The sequence below is a fragment of the Zalophus californianus genome, chromosome 3 (genome assembly GCF_009762305.2).
Source record: "Zalophus californianus isolate mZalCal1 chromosome 3, mZalCal1.pri.v2, whole genome shotgun sequence".
In the NCBI taxonomy this organism is placed as follows: Eukaryota; Metazoa; Chordata; class Mammalia; order Carnivora; family Otariidae; genus Zalophus; species Zalophus californianus.
The window spans coordinates 139269162-139284629 of record NC_045597.1 but is presented as its reverse complement, the minus strand read 5'-3'; the positions used below and the strand labels follow the sequence as shown (position 1 = coordinate 139284629).

The window sequence follows — 15468 nt, the reverse complement described above, 5'->3', positions numbered from 1 at the left end:
TTTAACAAAGAAAAAACAGGGAATGAGGTGAGGAGGAAATCATCAAAGAAATAACACCAGGAAAGAACCCTCAGAGAAGTAGGTAAGGTTCCATATGAAGAGGGCTTTTCAAGTACTCAATATGTTAAATGAAGAAAAGGCTGATATCAAAATGCATAATCATGAAACTTCAGAACTCCAGAAACAAAGAGGAAATCCAGGAACTCTGGTGTAAGGGCTACATACAAAGGATGGTATAGGAAATCATAATGGCAAAATTGGAAACAAGAAGACAATGGAACAATGCCTCAAAAGTACTGAAGGGAAATCACTTGCATAAAAGAATTCTATTTGCAGCCAAACTATTGATCAAATGTAAAGATAGGATAAAAACATTTTTGGAAATGCAAAAACAAAAAAAATTGCTTTCTCTGCATTTTTATTAGGAAGCTACTAGACTAGAGGCTTACTACCCAAAGGGGTGACAAAACAAGAGGAAGATTTGGGATCCAGGAAACAAGGGATCCAACAGAGAGAAAAAGGCATGGGGAGTCTACACAAAAATGGCAAAGGGAGCTTGTAGGGCATCAGCCAGGAGCCAGTCTAAACAAGAGCAAGGTGAAAAGGGCTTCTGGAAGGGGGTATCTTAGAAAAGGACCACCTGGGATTCGTGGTGTTGCTGGAGACTCGTAACGCGTCTGCAGTCAAAGACCCTCTGCAAACATCACCTGTTGGAACAACCATGCGTGAGTGTATCTCCATCCATGTGGGCCAGGCGGGCGTGCAGATGGGCAATGCCTGCTGGGAGCTCTACTGCTTGGAGCACAACATCCAGCCCAATGGCACCATGCCCAGTGACAAGGCGCTGGGCAGCAGCAATGACTCCTTCAACACCTTCTTCAGTGAGACCGGGGCTGGCAAGCATGTGCCCTGGGCTGTCTTTGTGGACCTGGAGCCTGCTGTCATAGATAGGTAAGAACTGGCATTTATAGGCAGCTCTTCCACCCTGAGCAGCTGATATCTGGCAAGGAAGATGCTGCCAACTACTATGCCCGAGGCCTCTACACTGTGGGGAAGGAGATCATCGACCTTGTGCTGAAGCGAATCCGAAAACTGACAGACTAGTGCACCAGGCTTCAGGGTTTCCTGATCTTCCATAGCTTTGGGGGTGGCACTGGCTAAGGCTTCACCTCCCTGTTGATGGAGTGCCCTTCTGTTGACTATGGCAAGAAGTCCAAGTTGGAATTTGCCATCTATCCCACCCCCCAAGTATCCACAGCAGTTATGGAACCCTACAACTCCATCCTGATCACCCACACCACCCTGGAGCACTTGGACTACGCCTTCATGGTGGACAAGGCCATCTACGACATCTGCCACCGCAACCTGGACATCTGGACATCGAGTGCCCCACCTACACCCACCTCAACTGGCTCATCGACCAGATCGTGTCCTCCATCACGGCTTCCCTGTGCTTCGACGGGGCCCTCACAGAGTTCCAGATGAACCTGGTGCCCTACCCCCTCATCCACTTCCCACTGATGACCTACTCCCCCATTGTCTCAGCCAAGAAAGCCTACCATGAGCAGCTGTCGGTGGCAGAGATCACCAACACACTTTGAGCCCTCCAACCAGATGGTCAAATGTGACCCCGTCATGGCAAATACATGGCCTGCTGCATGCTCTACCACAGAGAAGTGGTGCCCAAGGATGTGAATGCCGCCATTGCCACTATCAAGACCAAGTGTACCATCCAGTTTATGGACTGGTGTCCCACAGGTTTCAAGGTTGGCATTAACCACCAGCCCCCACAGTGGTGCCTGGGGGCGACCTGGCCAAGGTGCAGCGGGCAGTCTGCATGCTAAACAATACCACAGCCATCGCCAAGGCCTGGGCCTGCCTCAACCACAAGTTTGACCTGATGTATGCCAAATGGGTCTTTGAGCACTCGTACCTGGGCGAGGGCATGGAGGAAGGGGAGTTCTCAGAGGCCTGAGAGGACCTGGCTGCCCTGGAGAAGGATTATGAAGTGGGGACAGAGTCAATGGACAGCAAGGATGAGAGCGAGGAGTTCTAGGGGGTCCTGGCATCTGCGACGTCCGGTCTCTCCCTAGTTTTGTATTTCTCATTCCACTGTTTCCCTGACCCCCTACAAATACAATCAGTGTCTCAAGCAAAAAAAAAGAAAGAAAGAAAGAAAGAAAAGGACCACCTGATTTGTTTGATTGTCATAAGAGAAAACATACCCCTTTGTCCAAGATTTGGGGATAAACTAGAACAAAAACAGATAATGAAAGCAAATGAAAAAGAGAAAGAGAGTTATTGATTCTAGGGAGAATAACCAGAACAGACAATAAAGGAACTGGTATCATCATAGACTTAGCTGTGAAAAAGATGTACATAGTCCAAGACTTTGAATATTTATCTAACCAAAATGAGGGAAGGTGTTTGCAGGGAGGAATGGTGTGAAAGCCAAACCTCATCATTAAAGGTAGGAAACTCATAGTTAATACCTAAAGGCCAAAAAGAAAAATTTAAATAACAGTGTAAGGATGTTATTCAAAAACATGATCACAAATACTAGAATAGGTTAGAAGATTTCAAACTTGTTGCCACTGAAGAGGACTCAGGAGAGAAAGGCTGTTGGGGGCTTAATTTTAAGCCTTTAAAATAATTTGTCTTTTTAAAAAGATTGTATCTACATACACCTTTATAAAAGCTTTAAAAATAAAAGGATAAAAATAAGAGAATCCAGGGGCTCAGTTGGTTAGGCAACCGACTCTTGACTTCGGCTCCGGTCATGATCTCGGGGTGTGAGATGGAGCCCAGTCTCCAGCCCCAGGCACGGAGCCCGCTTGAGTCTCTCTCTCCCTCTCCCACTGCCCCCCCCTTCCACCCCCACATGCACGGGTACACACTCTCTCTCTCTCTAAAAAAAATTAAAAATAAGTAGAATCAAGGTATCAAAATAAATCCATAATCTAGAATCAGATGCATTTATGGTAATAAATGCATATTTCAAATTTAATGACTACACCTGTTAATCTATCAAGTTTTACAATTTCAAGTTAATATACTTTTTTAAGGAAGAACAATGAGAGGATTATGATGGAATTATATAGCCATTGTATTAAAAAGTGGCTTTTAAGATAGTTTCAATTACATTAAGTACACTCCAAAATCTTAAGTATTTTGTGGGTTTTTTTTGTAGTGTGTACCAATTTTTCTTTCCCAAGCATGTGTTCATTCTTTCCACTATTTAGAAACAACACTGGGTAGATGACATATAAATACAAAATCTCCTGTCCTCAGAGGTTTAAAAAATTCATTTCCCATGTTTTCCAGAGGTCTGTCTGGGAGAATCCATCATTGATTTTTTTTTTCAATTCACTATTTGAATAGTTTTTCCCATTTGTAAATATGAGTATCTCCAAACAGTGGCTCACAACACATTTCAACCTAAACATATAAACATTTCAGTGGGACAGAAAACTGCACTTTATTCAAACAATAGATTAGAGATGAAATAGTGGTTTTAAGGTTGTTTTTGACATTTAAAAAGGGCTGAAGTATTTTCATCCCTTTGCTGCCTGTTGTTTCGTGAGAGACCTAATAACTTTGAAGAGAAAGTCCCAGCACATTATATACACTGAAACCCCGTCCAATGCAAAGTGATATTTTCCTTTCTATTTTTCATTTCTGGATGCTGGCTCCAGTCAACAATATAATCATTTTCTCTTATTGATTTTCTTATAAAATGTATCCTTGTTAGATTCATTGATGACTATACATTACAGAAGCACCTGATAAAATTTCATTGTGTTATTACCACCACACAGGAAATGCTTTTTGCTGGATGAGAATAACTACTTCTCAAGGTGAAGATGAAACTGTGTTTAATGCAGAATTCCAGAGAATGGCATCCTTAGTTGAAAACTAATCATCAAGAACTCCCACCCTCAAATCAATTCAATATTATTCTCTGCTAAGAAGATGCACAGTATCACTCTAGCTTGACCTCAGTTTTCCAATTTCAAAAAAAAAAAAAAAGATGAATTTTCCCACTTTAAACACTTAACAACTTAAAGCTTTAGCTCTTCAAAAGAATTCTGATTCACTCATGACTGACCTGTGCAGCGCACCTCCTAAATCACTCTGTGTAGTTTTTGGTGGTCTGTATCCGATTAACTTGGATTGATTTGGGCTGGATTTGTTAAAACAACTCAAGTCAAATAGTGACTTGCATTTGCAGAGTCGTGTAAATATGTAACCCATAGTTATTTTTTCCTTTTTCATTTGGGGGCATCATAATAAAGTATAATATCATTGGGTCCTCTTTTCTACTGAGAAATACTTAAGTGCTTTCTTTCATTTTACCAAAATTATAGGCTTCCTGATATTCCTAAAGCACCACAAAAACAACAAAGGCTACATTTTTAGAAATTTATTCAAGGGTTATGGATTATTCCTAGGAAGTCTACCTAAAAAGGAAATAAAATGTTAATATTATCACTTAAAAATTTGAAAGGACATAATCTCTTCAGTTAAATTTTGTCTCAAGCTGTGTTGCCCCTAATGGAGTGGCTCACGAAGATACTGCTTCAAAAACAATAAACTTAATTTTTTTTCTTGGTGGGAAATGATTTTTCAAAAGCATTTTCATATTTAAAATTAGAATGATTGTTAAATTTAAATAATAAAAGCATTCAGAACCCCACCCCCCATAGATCAGATGACAGCAAATTTATGAATAAAGCTAATTTTAAAAATTAGGACACTTAAAGCTAGCACTTTGCTACATAAAAGATGGCCAATGATACTGCAACATTCTTAACTCAATCTCCTCTGAATTAGAGAATATTTTAAATCAATGCCATTTTATTTCTTTAAATCACACACAACTGACACAGCTTGCAGGACACTGCTAATAAGAGGTTCCTTAGGGATCTGATCGACACATAGGGAAACAATTCACAATAAGCATTCTGATTGTACATGATCGGCTGCTTAAAACAGCATGTACACTAAACTGGCCTTTGTAGATTATTAATTTGCGTGACAGATCCTTTCTGCAACCTTGAGGGAAGAGCCCAGCTCTTATCTCGACTATCAGCCTTCTTCTGACTAAGGAGGTTTCAACTCTAAGTTTATAAGCAGCACACTGGCTAAGATTTTCAGATAACCCAACTTTGCTCCTTAATACCTGACTGCCTTTGGCTTAAGCTGGAGCAAGCTATTTTCGTATCTGCAAGCCTTAGTGTCCCCATGTGAAAAAGGTGGTGAGGGTGAGAGTGTGCAAGTTCAAGCGAATCAAGTGTTAAAATCGAATTTGATCCTGAAAAAAGATGACCGGGCCGATAGCACTTTTCTCCATAAATCATTTTGAGGGAGTCCTGACCACAATAACATCCCACTTGGCTATTGTATTAAATGTGTGTAAACAAAGCGACTCTTCTAGCCATTCTAAAAAATATGCACTTGGGGACTTATAAACAGCATATTTTTATTCATTAAATCATTTTTAAAATAGGCTGTGAATGAGAACTTAAGAGTGCTTAAGAAAATATTATTCATTCTGCAAAAGAGTTACTCCGGCCTAGAATGCAAACTGGTCACCTGGGACTATTTTAAAACCACAAGCAGGAAGAGGCAGAGGTCATTGCCCTCCTCCCTCTAAGACAAGCCAAACCTCCTCAGACTTGGCCTATCCACTCCCAAGCTGGGGCTGGGCCATCCACTGGGGCTTTTGCAGTCTGGAGAGGACCAAGATTTTTTTATTTCAACAAGACAGAAAATCACAAAACTGAAAACAAATTTGCCGTAAGGAAAAAAAAAAAGTACTTTGTGTTCCAGATTTTATTTTAAAACATTTATTCAGCCTTCTCTACGATTTCAAGCCCCACAGCCCAAAGGCATTAAACTGTATTGAAGCTTAATGGCCTGAAAAGTTTCCTTTTGAATTAAAACACATCCAGTTACGAAAGGGGGAGGGGATGGCATCTGCAACTAATCTGAAAGTTCCATTTCGGGTCCTGGACTTTGAGGACATAAAAATAGCCAGCAGAAGACTTTCAAATCACACAGAAGGGAATATGATTTCTGGGAGCTGGGTTTCTAGACCAATGCCTCGCTAAGGGAATTTTCCATTAGTGCAGAGTGACCTAATAGAGAGGTTTAGATGAACACTGAGAAGAGAAAAACAACCTACCTAAGCTTGTCCAGACATTGCTCCTTCTCACCAGGTGCTTCACTTATTATAGAGACAAATTCTAGGGACTTGCATTTCATGGATAAAATGGGGCCTTTGTCTCCAGACCAGTGGGCCCCAAAATAAGAATGGTATATGGGGATATGGGGAGAAATTTTAAATTATTTTATTTATGTGTACTACTGAGATCATCTTCTTCAATTTTCTGTTTGATATACATAAAGAACATGGAACATCCTCTAAATAGGTAAATGTACCTATGATGGGTACTCAAGTTAAGGAAATTTAGAGACAATTCCTGTAGACACTATACCTGACGTACAGCCTCGGCTTCCACAGGAACTGAGGGCTGACAGTGGTTGTTCTAAACCTTTGTCCATGGAGGAACCCCTTGCATGTTGCAGGGCCAGTCATCACAACTCCAAGAACCTGACTGAGGACAGCTCTACTGACTGGATTTTGTTCTGCTTCCTGCTCTTTTGCCCTTCATTTAAAAAAAAAAAAAAAAAGTGCTACTGTGCATCATTAACAATGGTACTATAACAAAGTACAAAGAGCTGGTCCTGTGCAAGTCTTTATTAGCAACTGTCACTGTAAAATATCTATATTTGCATTAGTGCAACACAGAGCAACTCTGACACGATTGTGTTCCATTCAACACCCTATTTCTTGTGATAGCGAGCTTATTTCAGCAATAGAGAAATGCTGGCTATTAAAGTGGACATTTTTATTATCAACTTCAATCTGCTATTTTTGAAGAGCTATTTTTGTCTCCATACAAACAGGATACAGAGTACAACTTTCTTTTGTTGATTGTCAGTGTTTCCTCTTTTGAGTGTAAGTTGCCTGAATGGCTGGTTAGTGAAAGGAGAATGGGGTGGTCTCTGAGAAATACAGATTTGGTTTCTAAGCTTCAGGATGTTCAAAGAAAGAAAGAGTAACACAAACAACTAGTTAAGGATTTGAAAAAAAGTATTTTTAAATATCTAAATGACTTAACATTTCAAAGTAAGAAAGAACCTCCACCCTCCAATAAAATATCCCTTCACTTTAAGAGATTCCAATGGACATTGTATTTAAGCAGTTTAAACAGTTTTTGCTTTTAAAAAGTTTACATCCACGCGGCACCTGGGTGGCTAAGTTGGTTAAGTGTCCAACTCTTGATTTCGGCTCAGGTCATGATCTCAGGGTCATGGAATTGAGCCCCTAATCAGGCTCCATGCTCAGCAGTGAGTCTGCTTGAGATTTTCTCTCTCTCCTTCTGTCCCTCCCCCCAACTCATGTGCTTGTGCTTTCTCTAAAAATAAATAAGTAAATCTTTAAAAAGTTTATATCCTCATAAGGTTTAAGATACCTAATTTTAAAGATAAAACGCCTGGCAAAGTCCTCCAAGTCTCAAAGAAAATGATCAATATGACCAATTGACCAATCTGCTTCATGGGTAACAAGTATACTCTTTCCTCAAGAACCTTTTCTCCTCCTTACTCAGGTGGCCAAACCCTGGCAGGTCCCACTGTTATAATCTCTCATAACATATCTCTTGGGGACCTTTATCATAAGTATTTAAACAATTGTCTACTTCTGGTTTAAAGATTTTTTTTGTAGATTGACTTTTCTGTTCCCCAACACCCCATTTGAAAACCACCCCTAAAACAATAGGAGAAACAAGAAACAAAAACACAAGCTCTATCTCTGATGAGACTCAGAGTCATCTGCAACCACCAGCCACAATATATACACGTGGAAAGCAGGTGGAAGGTGCTAATAGACTTGACCAAGCAGAAAGGGCAAAAGCTAAGCACTCGTAGAGGGACATACTGAGGAGAAGCCAGCTCAGCCAACAGAATGCCCCAACTGGGAAAGCCTCAGGAATGGGAAGCACCAGGGGCTGGGGGGTGGGAATTAAATGCCCTGTGAAACCAGAGCGTTGGGCTGACATCTTCAACAGACCAGTTGTTCACTCCCTCCTCTATCTTGGATCCTCACCTCCACCCTGCAAGGCCAGGTTATGGGAAGTGTGTTCTCTGGAGAAACAGAAACAGACTCAGGGACACAAGGCACAGCAAAAAGCAATGGAAAGATGGCTGTGACTGCTCATCTTCATATTAAATGAGACGCCCAGCTCTTCTCCCACCTTCCTTCTAAATGCAATAGTTAGATTTATACACCCTTAACAAAAGATGATAGCCCCTTGATGGAAAGCCCCAGAGAACAGACCAATATGTCGTTATATCTGGGGGCTTGTCAATGAAAAAGGCAATTCACAGTCTGATGATTCTACAGTGACTTTCACCAGCTAAGTTTCTCACATATAGTGTCTCCAATCTTAAATATGTACCTCCCTATGTTCTCAGCAATTTTCCTTTCAGAATTTTTTCCTAAGGAAGCAGTCACACAAGTGGACAAAAATGTGTATACAACAAACCCTAGCACAACATTACTTATAATAGTAACAAACTGGAAACCTAAATGTTTCCAACAATAGATGGCTGGGTAAATAAATGTTGTAACCATTAAAATGGATCAGTATATGTATTGACATAGAAAGATACTAAGGGCCTAGTGATAGTGATAAAAGACAGGTTTCAAACACTGTATGTTGTAATTCCATTTATATAAGTAAGTTTATTTATATATGCATAAAAACATGAAGATTTTTAAAAATAGTGGTTCTCTCTAGAAAGCAGAATATGAGAGAATTTCCATTTCTCTGCATTACTTGAATATTTTATCAAACTTACATCAGAAAATCAAATAAAATTCCTATTTAGAAAATAAAATGTTACAGATAATTTTAAATACGGCCCTTGATCTTAATTATAAACTTACAGACAATAAATACCAGACATTTGAGAAAATCCTCAAACATGCTGGACAGAAATGTAAACCAATAAACATGGTAGAGGGAAGAGAGGACCTCTAAAGTGAGGAAACCATGCAGGGAGCAGAAGAAAACATCCAAAAAACTACAATTAATGTCCGCAGGGGGTAAAAGAGAAAACATTGCATTCATGAAACAAAGTGAAGCTCTAGAAAGGGAACGAATAATAAGGAAACGCTTTAGAAAAGAAAAATAGGGCCGCTAAAAGAAAAACTCCAGAAGACCGGAAGACAAAGTCAAGAAAATCTAAGGAAAGAGATGATGAAAGAAAAACATGAGAAAATTAGAGTATCAATGTAGAACACTGAACAGCTGATAATTAGAACTGACAAAAAGAAAGAAAAGAGAAAATTCTCAAGTAAGTAAGATAAGAAACATTTCCAGTACTGAAGTTTATAAATCCGAAAAGTGAAAGGCCTCCTGAAAGACTACTATCAGATATGAATAAAAAATGTCCACACTGGGAAATTTTAGAACAATAAGGATAAAGCAAAGATCCTAGTATCTTCCAAATGGGAGAGTGCTCAACTCAGACATACAAAGGATCAGGAGTAAGAATGGCATCAGATGCCAAAAGGCTGCATTAAAACCCAGAGGACAATGGAACAATGAAGAGCACTTTCATTTAGAATTCCATAACCAAATTATCATTCCAAGGTGAGGGCAGAAGAAAGATCATGTACAAGATGGAAAATATTAAAACAAGATGCAAAATATTAAAACGATTGCCTCTCCTGCCCCTCCTTCTCAGGCCCTTTTCTCTCACAAAACAAGTGAACAAAACAAGGACGAGTAAAACATGTGCTTCACGAAAATAGGGAATCCAATGTAGGCAAGAGGCAAAAGAAAATCCCAGGGCACAGGCCTCAGAGCAACTGGTTCAGATTAGAGCAAAGACCCAGAATCCAGGAAAGATGTTTTCATGGAGAAAAAGTCAGAAGGGAGGGTGTAGGGAGAACCTGACAGAGTATCAGATAAAGTAACTCTGAGGGAAATGGGACTGAGCAACTGTAAGAAAGGAGGGAAAGACCTATAAACGGGTACAAAGAAAACAAATCCAGTGATAATCAAGGGAATTAGTAACTCCAGGGAAAGTGAAGAGTTACATGGTAGGAGAAATGTAATCACAGTACACTAGCTGGCTCAGACAACAATGCTGACAATCATAATTTTATAAATTCGGAAACACTGATCTAACCAAAAATAATGGGGAAAGACTGGAGGGTGGTGTAAGCGAGCTAGGTCTTCAACAGTGATGAGTAAAAGTGATGACTCAACAGAGAGAAGCATACACTTATTTAGAAATATGGAAGTCTTACCAGAAGAAACAAGCCAAAGAACTGAAAGTAGTTGAAGGATGGGGACCAGAGCATTTCATTACATAGTAAATGAGACCATTCCTCTCCATGGAAGACTGTTACCGCTTTTACCTAAAGATAAGCATCAGTCCTGATACTCTACTACAAAAATTCAGCCTTAATTCTATACTTTAAAAACTAGACTATCATGTCTTTGTTCAGTGTTTAATATCCATAGGCAAAGAAATTCCTCCCATCCTGCCCCTTCATCACAGGCCTGCAAAGCCTTCTCCACCAAGATGAATTGGCTCAGACCAGACACTCTACTGGCCTGAATAAAATACAGATGTGCAACAGTCTCCAACTTGCATATGGATTTGTTGCAGAAATTCCTGGGCTAGTTAGTTGTCTGGAACATGGGAGTCTTTTTTCTTCCCTACCTCTACCCCATAAGACATGTTTTAGATGATTATTCCTCTCAGAATTCTGGACAGTAGCTTTCTAGGGTCAATGGGATGGGGGGTGGGAACCATAAGTCAGATGTAGGTTGTTGTTAAGACTGAGATTCTGTGTTGGATGGTGGGTTTATGGATACTTAGTATAAAATTATAGTATAAATCATGAAGTATAAATATAATATAAATCCTATAGTATAAATCATAAAATTATAATAAGTAAGCAACAAAACTAGGCCCAGTGATAAGAGTATTTCATGGACCAAAAATTATCAGCCCATTTCTATGTACCTAAAACCCAGTGGAGACAAAAATATATCAGCCCCAAATCCTGTTTAACTGATGATATAACAGATGGCACATTTGCCCACATCTTCAGCAATTACACGCAATACATATTTCTAATAATATTGTTCAGTATATTTTTTGAGGGTTGACTGATTTTATTTCTTTAATTTTTTATGGGAATATAGTTGATACACAAGGTTACATTAGTTTCAGGTGCACAACATGGTGATTCGACCTCTCTATACTATGTTATGCTCACCGCAAGCGTCGCTACCGTCTGTCACCAACCGTATAATGCTATAACACTACCACTGACTGTATCCCTATGCTACCTTTTATTCCTGTGACTTAGTCATCCCACAGCTGGAAGCCTGTAGCTCCCACCGCCCTTTACCCATTATACCCAACACCACACCCCCCTTCCTCTGGCAACCATCAGTTTGTTCTCTGTATTTACAGGTCTGATTCTGCTTTGTGTTTGTTTATTCATTTGTTTTGTTTTTTAGAGTCAATAAATATTTATTAAACGCCTCCTAAGGGGTAAGGCACTGAGCAATCCTCTGATTACAGTAATCAAGAGAGACACGGCCTGTGTCCTATGGGCACCGAAGAATCACCTGTATCTTTCAAAATTCAGAAATTATATTTAAATACATGGACCATTCCAAATGTGTTAAAAACATACACATAGTAGTTCTCTTATGCATCCCATTGCTGGTCATCAAATAAAAATGAAAAGCAACAATAAAATGGATTAGAAAAAGTATATTGGTTTTAGCTTGATCGTGGGTACTTGTGAAAAGCAGACTTAATCAGGAAAATGGAGAGTTCCAAGAAGGTCCAAGCAGGGACCCCTTTTGAGGTTCTAAGAGAGGATGATGCTGGTCCTTCCCCCTCCCTTGACACAGACATCCCTGAGTACTGCTTTAAGCTTATTAGTCAAGATCAGGGGCATATTTAGGTCACAGATAATAGTGAATATATGTTAATACTGAGAAAGTAACCAAAGTCTCTAAATTCTCCTCAAAAAGCAATTTTCCCCATGATTTCCTGATTTTTTTCTCTCTTATACACTTCTTTTCCAGAGTTTCTCTCTAATTCTCTTGAGTTGCTTCCTCTCATCCTAAAAATCTGTCTGAATATCTCAGTACCAAACAGGTTTTCACCCAGAGATCCTGGTTTATACCATACCCCACATACCTCCCAGACCACACACATATACATCCTGATTTACACACTGCACACACACACACACACACACACACACTCCACATGCGCCTGACAGCTCCCATTGCCAGCAGCCTCCCGGGCTTGGCAGGCCCAAACCTGCAGTCATGATCCCACATCAGGGCTAAGGCCTCACATGAGCTCATTCAGAGAAAATGTACTAACCATGCAGTTACGCCTTTGCCACGGGCTGCAGGCAGGAGAGGCCTGGTTCCCGATGCCCACACATACAACCCAACCCTCCTGCCGCCCAGAATAACAATGCAATAGGAAAAGGCAAGATAGTTAGACGGAAGACAGGGGAGGGAAACATTCACATTTGTTGAACAACACTTACATAGCATGTACTTTTTGCCAGGCCTGTTCTGAGTGCTTTACAAATGCTAACCTGTGAGGCAGATACTATTATTTACACTGCAAGATAGAAAGATGGAGGCCGGAGAGCTTAAGCAACTTGTCTAAAGTCACACAGCTGTAAGGTGATGGATTTGATCCACGCAGTGTGGCTCCCGAGTCTGTGCTCTTAATTATGACTCTGTATAACTCCTTGAGCCTGAGATAGAAAGCCTAGTCTCTACCCTCCTAATTCCTGGGATAATCAAGAAGCTGTTTTTCTATCAGAAGGCATAGAGAGAGGTGGGGCAAGTGCTTGAGAAAAGCCAAGAAACTTGCCAGCCAGGCAGAGGAACAGAGGTTGAGAATAGGGATCAGGGAAGGAGAGTCCTGGGGGATCTTTTGACAGCGTGAGTCCAGTACTCCGTGGTCGAAACATACATGGGGTGGGACAGTGCTAGCGGCTAAGGTAGGGGAGGTGACTCCAGTCCTGGAGGCCACTCATAAATAGGAAATAAACCAGAAGTGGAGGTTAAAGGCTGCCTGAACTGATATGAGGGCACTCTGGCTATGTGTGGATATAGCACTCTGGAAAATGAAGCCAAATCACTCTCATCCAAGAAGCAGATAAATAGCATTTACAGACCCTGGCTTCTTTTCAACTCAGTGAATGTTCATAAAGACCGTCTATGAGGAAAGCATAACATTCGACAGAATGAATTAAGGAGCATGGTCCAGATTTTTCTCACCTCAGCGAGGTGTTTACATTTAACTTGATTGTGGGCTTGGCATGCATGAGACGTTCAGTGGGGACCTCAGCCACCAAGGGCCCCTGAGAGCAGCCTGCAGCACTGTCTGCAAACTGAGAGCAGCCAGGTTTCTCAGAAGCATCACCAGTTGGAGGTGAAAGAAAGAAATAAAAGGGGGGAGAAACAGAGGAACCAAAGTTAGTCAAGATAAAAGAAATCCACAATAGGAAGGTCAGCCACTCTAAGAATAACTGTCCTGCAAAAACAAAACCAGGCCAAATATAATGTCTCCTACCTCAGCCAAAATCATCTGCCTTTGGAAGTCAGTGTGATGTTCCGGTATTTTTTTCTCCTTTATTCCCTATAGGCTCTTCTAAGGTAGGCCATTCTCTATGAGAAGATATAAGTGAGCAAGGTTTCATTTGAAATCTGTTTTCCAACTATGAAATTTGTGGTGGTTATTTTTAGAACAAAAGATAGTTTAAGAAATAATTAGGTGCCCATATGTGATAGAGGCTAGATAGCAGCAAATGTTTTTAGGATTCTGTCTAAAAAATTCAAACTGAAAAGTAGAAAAAAATAATGTAGATTTGAAGTTTATCTAAAGGATCACTTATTTAAAATTCAGCAATATAATGTAAATGTACCTCAATTTCCCCATTTGCATACTGCACTGTTGTTTGCATAAAATGACTTCCCTGACCCCTCCCTGCCCCCAATCTGTGAGGCCAGCATGATCAGTTGGGTTTCCAGTAGTGGTGATGGATTTGCTCTGATCCACCCTCACCCTTTATCCCGTTTCCGCCCATGATGAATGGGCACCATTACAAGATGGCGACTGGGGTTAGGAGTGCAGCCTAGAGGAGCTCATCCCCATGGGGGAATCAAACGCTGGACCTTGGCCTCTTTTGTGTGGTGCTTTAACCTACTGAACTAATCAGCCACAGAAAAATAAGGATGCTTATCACTGACTTGCCAAATAGAAGTGCTATGAGAATGTATTTTTAAAAAAAGAAAGGAGAGAGATCTTAGAAGCTTTGCTTCTATAGAAAACAGCTATTTAAATACCAACTAATATTATTATAAGTCAGAAATAGGCAACAGCAATAAAAGCTGTTTCTCTAAGTCAACAACTGGCTGGAGACTACATGTGTCTACAAAATGAGTTTCATAAGATCATGCTTATTTTAGAAACATCAATACTAAAACAGCAGTAACAGAAAGTGTTTTTCCCCTTAGTTTAAGCACTGCTTGGATATGCATTATATCCAGCCGAGCAATAACTAAACAAATTCTTCTCTTAAATTTCCCCCAAGTTCAAGTATATGGCTTTGAGCACATCACAAGCTTTATAAAACAGCCTAGCTTTAAGTATACAATAATCGCTCATTTCCTGGCCATTAATTCAGACATCATGCAATCACTCAAAGGCATCCATTTTCCTTTGCTGCTATTTTGGGGACTGCTGCCCTATTGTCATCCCTGCCTTAGACCCCTGACTTAGTCGTCTTTTAATTAGAGCCAGCGAGAGCGACAGGCGGAGTCAGCCTGCTGAGGGTGATCCATCACATGGCTCTCTGCTCCCTGGCCTCCTAGATGACAGTTTATAAACAGGACATCTTGGGTATCAAGACAGCTGCTTAAGGAAAGAGAAGAACAAATGGTGACCATCTTGTAAGCTACTTCCCTGAGATTACTCTATTCCAGGGCTGTATTTACTGACTTTGTATTTTGATTAAACATCCAAATAAACTTTACCAATGATGAGTCTTGGAAGATGCTTTGTCTAAGCTTGCCCTCAAACACACTGATGTCATACCCTAAAAGTTGCCCAAGGTGTTAACATACATACTTCCAACTGAGCAACTGGGCCTATTTTTAATGGATCTGCTTTTTAGCTAAACCCTGGCCATGTTGACCAACTGCAAAGGTACCAGTCCTGGAAAAGAAGAAAATAAAAATCAACTCAATGCTGGTAGGCTCTTTCACTGCCATTACAGAAATCACTAATTACTAGCCCACAGAACACTACTATTCAACAGTAGTTTCC

At 40.4% G+C, this 15468-nt stretch overlaps 1 pseudogene; it reads left to right on the top strand.

The window, feature by feature from the left end:
* The first annotated feature begins 721 nt into the window (after positions 1–721).
* LOC113920723 lies at positions 722–2056 on the top strand (annotated as a pseudogene).
* The last annotated feature ends 13412 nt before the right edge of the window (positions 2057–15468 follow it).